This window comes from Arachis ipaensis, chromosome B07, assembly GCF_000816755.2.
Source record: "Arachis ipaensis cultivar K30076 chromosome B07, Araip1.1, whole genome shotgun sequence".
NCBI classification, from domain to species: Eukaryota; Viridiplantae; Streptophyta; class Magnoliopsida; order Fabales; family Fabaceae; genus Arachis; species Arachis ipaensis.
The window spans coordinates 520,573-527,914 of record NC_029791.2 but is presented as its reverse complement, the minus strand read 5'-3'; positions in this window follow the sequence as shown (position 1 = coordinate 527,914).

Below are 7,342 nucleotides of genomic sequence, written 5' to 3'. Positions count from 1 at the left end.
ACAAAGATATGTTACCTTTTTTTCGTTTAATAAAAGATTCTATTTTTTTAATTTATGCATAATATTGTAAGTGTCTGTGTTTTTTCTTTTTTTAAATGTGTTTGTGATTATAATTTTTCTTTTTTGCATTCATATATTTAATTTGAAAGTTGTGATGTTAACATAATTTAGATGTGTCAATATTTAATTTTGGATGTGTTTATATTGTTATGTTTCCATGTTCATATATAAGTTTTTTTTACATGAATTTTAGATGTGTTAATACAATATTTAGAGTGCATTCTTATAATTTTAAATGTGTGTTTGAGTCTAATTTTTTGTGTGTCCAATATGTAATTTAGAGAACCACAATGCCAATTATTTAGATGTGTCATTACATCATTTTGGATGTGTTTATATTTATTTAATTTTAGATGTGTTTATGACATGAGATTTGAATATTTTGAAAAGAAGTGCTACACATACAAGTCATTTTGGTTTACAAGTCATACAAGTTGAGTCAAACCCAACAAAAAGGACGCTCACCCATACGAGCTGTCAACACGCGTGCTACTCAATGGTTTCCATAGCGCGCTTCGCGTTCCTCCTCCTCCTCTTCCTTCTTCTTCTCCTTTTTCTCTGCGTTTCTCCTCCTTTTTTCTTCATGTGTTTCATCTTCATCATCATTTTTTTACTACTATTGTTGTTGCTGTTTTTTTGTCCCTACTTCTCTTTCTATCAATTTTGCAACATTATGTATTTTTTCTTTTTTGTTTGATTTTTTTCTCCCAAGAAGAATTACGAGAATATGAAATAAGAAGATGAAGAAGAAGAAGCCGCAGAAGATGAGAAGGAGGAAGAGAAAGAGTTTTGAATTATGCAGAACTTATCAGAATAAAACTACACCTAAAATTCTTAAAAATACACTCAAATATCTTCATGTTACACCCAAATTTGCTGCAAATACAGAAAAATATTTCCTCTAATGCTGCATTTTTTCTTCTTTTTTTCTTATTTCTTTCTTTCTTTTAGTTAAATGAATGTAAGTTCATCATCTTTCAAATAATTTTGAAGGTGTTTATTATTCTTCTTTGTTTGATTTTTTTGTTTTTATTCTTGTTAAGAGAGTAAAACAAGAAGAAACTTGAGAAGGCAAAACAAAAAGGAAAAGACGAATAATAAAAAAAGAAGAAAAATATGGTGATTATGATGGAAAAAAAAAGAAGAAGCAGCAGAAGATGAGGAGGAAGAAGAGAAAGAGTTTTGAATTATACAGAACTTATCAGAATAAAAATACACCTAAAATTCTTAAAATATACCCAAATATCTTCGTGTTACACCCAAATTTGCTGCAAATATAGAAAAATGTTTCTTCTAATGCTGCATTTTTTTCTTTCTTTTAGTTAAATGAATGTAAGATCATCCTCTTCCAAATAAATTTGCAGCATTATGTGTTTTTTCTTATTCTTTGTTTGATTTTTTATTTTTATTCTTGTTAAGAGATCTTTCAATGAATAATTTAAAAAATAAGTGATTTTAGAAAATTAATTTGACCATTTAGCCGAAAAACTAACAACTACTCAAGACTCAAGACACTCAAACAAAAACTAGTTGACGTATTTTAGCACCATTGCTTGACAGAAGGAACACTACATTGCCATGGATTCTTTTGAGCAAAATTTTACTCCACAAAGCCATACTTCAGCAAGATTAGTGGATACTTATTCAAAAGAGAAATAGAAGGCTAATGATGAGCGGATAATTTATACGCTTTTTGGCATTGTTTTTAGGTAGTTTTTAGTAGGATCTAGCTACTTTTTGGGATGTTTTTATTAGTTTTTATGCAAAATTCATATTTCTGGAATTTACTATGAGTTTGTATATTTTTCTGTGATTTCAGGTATTTTCTGGCTGAAATTGAGGGATCTGAGCAAAAATCTGATTCAGAGGCTAAAAAAGGACTGCTGATGCTGTTGGATTCTGACCTCCCTGCACTCAAAGTGTATTTTCTGGAGCTACAGAACTCCAAATGGAGTGCTCTCAATTGCATTGGAAAGTAGACATCCAGAGCTTTCCAGCAATATATAATAGTTCATACTTTGCTCGAGTTTTGATGACGCAAACTGACATTTAAACGCCCATTCTCTGTCCTATTCTGAAGTTAAACGCCAGAAACACGTTACAAACCAGAGTTAAACGCACAAACTGGCATAAAAGCTGGCGTTTAACTCCAAGAGAAGCTTCTACATGTGTAAAGCTCAATGTTCAGCCCAAGCACATACCAATTGGGCCCAGAAGTGGATTTCTGCATCATTCACTTATTTCTGTAAACCCTAGTAGCTAGTTTCATTATAAATAGGACCTTTTTACTATTGTATTCAGATCGATCTTTGGGCGTTTAGTCCTTAGACCTAGGTCTTTTTTCCCTACTTTCGAATTCATATGCCATTTTAGGGAGGCTGGACATTCGGCCATGCCTGGACCTTGTTCTTATGTATTTTCAACGGTGGAGTTTCTACACACCATAGATTAAGGTGTGGAGCTCTGCTGTTCCTCGAGTATTAATGCAATTACTACTATTTTCTATTCAATTCAAGCTTATTCTTGTTCTAAGATATTCACTCGCACTTCAGCCTGATGAATGTGATGATCCGTGATACTCATCACCATTCTCACCTATGAGCGCGTACCTGACAACCACTTCCATTCTACCTTAGATTGAGTGTGTATCTCTTGGATTCTTGGCTCATGCGTATTGATTGCCTCTCCTGACAACAGAGCCTTCAATTCCTTGAGATCAGAGTCTTCGTGGTATAAGCTAGAATCCATTGGCAGCATTCTTGAGATCCAGAAAGTCTAAACCTTGTCTGTGGTATTTCAAGTAGGATCTGGGATGGAATGACTGTGACGAGCTTCAAACTCGTGACTGTAGGACGTAGTGACAGATGCAAAAGGATAGTAAATCCTATTCCTACATGATCGAGAACCGACAGATGATTAGCCCTACGTAACCCGTAGTTGGACCATTTTCACTGAGAGGACGGGAGGTAGCCATTGACACCGGTGAAACCCAACATACAGCTTGCCATGGAAGGAAGTAAGAAGGATTGGATGAAGGCAGTAGGAAAGCAGAGATTCGAAAGGAACAAAGCATCTCCATACACTTATCTGAAATTTCCACCATTAATTTACATAAGTATCTCTATCTTTACTTTGTGTTTTATTTATATTTTAATTATCAAAACTCCATAATCAATTTGAATCTACCTAACTGAGATCTACAAGATGACCATAGCTTGCTTCATACCAACAATCTCCGTGGGATCGACCCTTACTCACGTAAGGTATTACTTGGACGACCCAGTGCACTTGCTGGTTAGTTGTGCGAAGTTGTGAAGAAAGTGCTGATATTATGAACGCGTATACCAAGTTGAGCGCCATTGTTAGAGATCACAAATTTCGCCTACCAGCTAAGCAGCAGCAACCACTAGTAGAAAATGGCATGAAAATCACTGTATATTTTCAACGTTTTCAAATAATTCTCTAGTTACTTCAGCTTAAGTCGTGATAATGATATATTTTGAGCTTAGGTCTTGATTTGACTAAGATGGGAATAATATTTTCTTTCTAATCTTAGTTCAAAGTGAGGGGACATAATCATCATTTGAAGGTGTGTGAGGCTAGATTGTAGAAAAATAAAATATCTTCCTCCTTATGTATTTGTGGATTTTTTTTATTTAAATAAATTAAATAAATATTTTAATTATTGAAATAAATAATTATAAAAATTATTTTCAAAATCTGTCTCCCAACCTTATCTCGTTTAAACGAGATATACAGACACACATACCTTATCTCGTTTACAGTAAACAAGATGTATCCAGCCTTATCTCATTTATACTATAAACGAGACAAGGTTGGAGACACCTATAAATAGATGTCGTTTACAGTGAGGTTCTGGGCCCTAGTTCAAACCTTTTGACTACTTTTTCCTCTCTTCTACCTCTTTCTGACCATATTATCGAATAAGACGAAGATGGGGCATCCCGCCCTCATGCAGACCCTCGACCCAACAGACCTCAATGCCAGACACAGCCTCCCCCATGTGGGACTGGGCATTGGCTCCACTACCAGGATCCCCACTACCGATGATGTCTTATAGTTTATTATGTAGAGTATCTTGTTATTAACTTTATGTACTAGACTATGAATGATGTTGTAATGTCCCAAGCTTTTTCTAAAATATTTTACATTTGATTTCTTTTATTACTACCCTACCCTCTAATTTTATCAAAATTCCTACACTACCCTTATTCTTTTTCCCAAACCTAACCCTAATTCTAATTCAAAACACTCTCTCACCTGTCACACACTTTCACCCTCCCTCACAGAACTTCAGTAACCCACAAAAGAAAGAAAGAAAGAAAGAAAGAAAGAAAGAAAGAAAAAAAGAAAGAAAGAAAACAAAATTGAAGTAAGGAAGAGAGAGACAGAAACCAACAAATTGATAAGAAGAGAAAGGAAGGAGTCGACGACGGCGATGATGGAGGCCACTGCCGCTGACATTATTGTTGCAGTAGCCACTACAGCCACCGGAGAAAAGGAGAGAATGGGTGCTAGGCAGAAGAATACGAGGGAGGAGGAAACCTTCTCGCTGCCGTTGGTGTTGTATGGAGCCGTTCCCGCCGTTGAAGGTGCTGAATCTTGTGCTGGATTTTCTTTTTTGCAACGCCGTAGTCGATATTCTACCTCCAACATGAGCTACCAGATCTGATGTTGTTGCTGTTGTTAGAGTCATTGGAGTTGCAGTTGTTGTCATTGAACTCAAAGGGGCCACTGCTGCTGTTTTGATCTCGTTTAGTGCGCCGAAAAGCTGTTAATGCCCTCTTTGTTTTTCCTTGCTTATGCCATTGTTGATTGTCGGGTGGGTGAGTGTCGAATTGATGTCGATGTTGCCACCGAAGATGTCCATGGTCTTAATGCTAATGTGGAAGCTGCTGTCGTCGCCTTCCATCATCATTGTTATCTCCTTTGTTTGGTGTTTCCTTCAACCCCTCCGAACACCAGATTTCAGTTATACTTCGGATTCGGTCTCTTCGGTTCTTTAGGACCAAGTTGTGAGTAGGCTTTACATTTATAATTGTTTGATTGGGCATCTATAATTATTTTGATATATATCAATTATGATTTTTGAATTATACTCACGATATTCACCTTGAATGATTTTAAATTGATTAGAATAATTGATTTATTAGAATTAAATAATTCGTTTTTATGAAGTTTATACTTTTGGAACTATACATGAGACTATATATATTTTTTATGAAGTTTTGTATTATTCCAAAATGTTCTTGAATATTTTTTTTTTTGAAGCATTGAAGTATTTGTTGGTAGTCACTTACTTTAAAGATGGTGAAATATGTTTGAAATTTCTTATGATTGAAAAAGTATGATTGGAAAAGATTTCTGATGAGAAAGTATTATCTTATTTGATTTGATTCGATAACTTATATATTTGAAAGATCAAGGATTTGTTATTTTTGAGATTATATGTTTTGAATTAGTTTGGGTGGCTCGTATTAGAAAACCGTAGTTAACGGCGGTTATGACGTTAACCTAGATGCATCTAGCTCAGACCTCAGCTAGCAGGGGCGTTGCTAGCCTAACGTGTAGGCCATACGTTGGATCTGTTATTCCGTACGGACACACTAGAGGAAAGGGCTACCCATAGAGATGGAGCCGCCCAACTGTAGACTTTTGAATTGATTTCTGTATGAGAACTCCCTTATTAATTCACTTATTATTATCAACTATTATTTTCTAATTAAAATTGCTTGATAATAATGTTTATATGGTCTCATGTCGATTATAGATGTATTGTCTAGTCACTGAGTTACAAAACTCATCCCGTTTTTCTAAAAATATTTTTCAAGAACAAATACTTGACTATGTGAGATTTTCTATTCAAGAGTAACGATTTGCAATGAGTACCTATTCTTTGTCGAGTTCCTAGATGTATATGCTCCATATGTCACAAGCAAGATCCAACCATTCGTAATTATTTTCTTTTTTTTTTGTTAAAAATGTATAACTAACTATTTTAGAACTTGTAAAATATTTGTAACTTTCTTATTCAATTTAATATTTAAGTCGGTTAGGTTTGCTAAGGGACTATTTTTCTTAGTGCCGGTCATGGTTAATTTTGGGTCGTGACAGATGTATTGTATAAGTGATGCTTATATAATTTGTTAATGCATAGTCCTTTTATGTGATTTTTTTTTGTGTTTGGTATTATGAAAAAATCTGTTAGAACTTTTAACGGTGCGATGCAAAAGATGTATAATTCATTCGTACGAACATGCTCATGATTTCCAAATCCATTAATGATTTTATATATATTAGATAAACCACTATGACACTGATAAGCATTGAATACAACTAGAATAACTCGAAACAACTAGGTAACATTGATCCCAGTAAACAACTATCACCTCTAAGCATCGTCCGTGGGTTGGTTAGGACAATCCCTCCTAGTATGACCGACTTGCCTGCATATACCACATCTCTTCTCCTGTCGCTCGACATCATCCATGTCATTCCAGAACTTGGTAGAGATAGGTTTCTCAGTAGTCTTCCTGCGCATGAGTGGGTTAGGACAAAGCAAAGTTTTATACCACTCCGACCACAGGGACTCGTCGAGTATCGGTGAAAACTCCGTCTCGTATACCTTGAACACAGCCTCCTATCTACAAATCGAATGAACATACAGAACCCACTCGATGCTTGAGGCGGTACACCCGACAAGCGCATGTCGGCATGGGTAATGGAGAGACTGTAAGAGACCACAGTCACACGTACCCGCTGCTATCTGAACTTTGAAGGAACCTTGCGACTAACCCTCGAACGGCTCTAACTCCTCCACAACAAACATGGAAGCTCGTCAATCATAATAAGTAACATGTATCTTCGGGATGCTTCTCTGTTCTTCTCAATGGCTGCCATCAGCATCTGGGAGAAGCAATTTCCAGCAGCCGGTTGTGGCTGCGCTTCCCTGCTCTTTGTCACGAACAACTTCTGCAATCTCTCGTACGTGATGCGCATGATGGCAGAAATCAGCAAGTACTGTGTACCCTTGAGAAATGCATTAATGCACTCCGATAGATTTGTTGTCATATGACCAAACTGCCGACCGCTACCGCAGTGTTTCAGCCATATCTCTTTGTTGAAACGACCAGCTCAGTCTGTCATCTCTCGCGACAAACCTCTCAAGGCATCTGTTCATACTTTGGGTCGAGCTATCCGAGCCGGGACGAAGCTACCGACCTCTTAGGGTCAAGCGGACCGACTTCTTTATAAAAGAAGT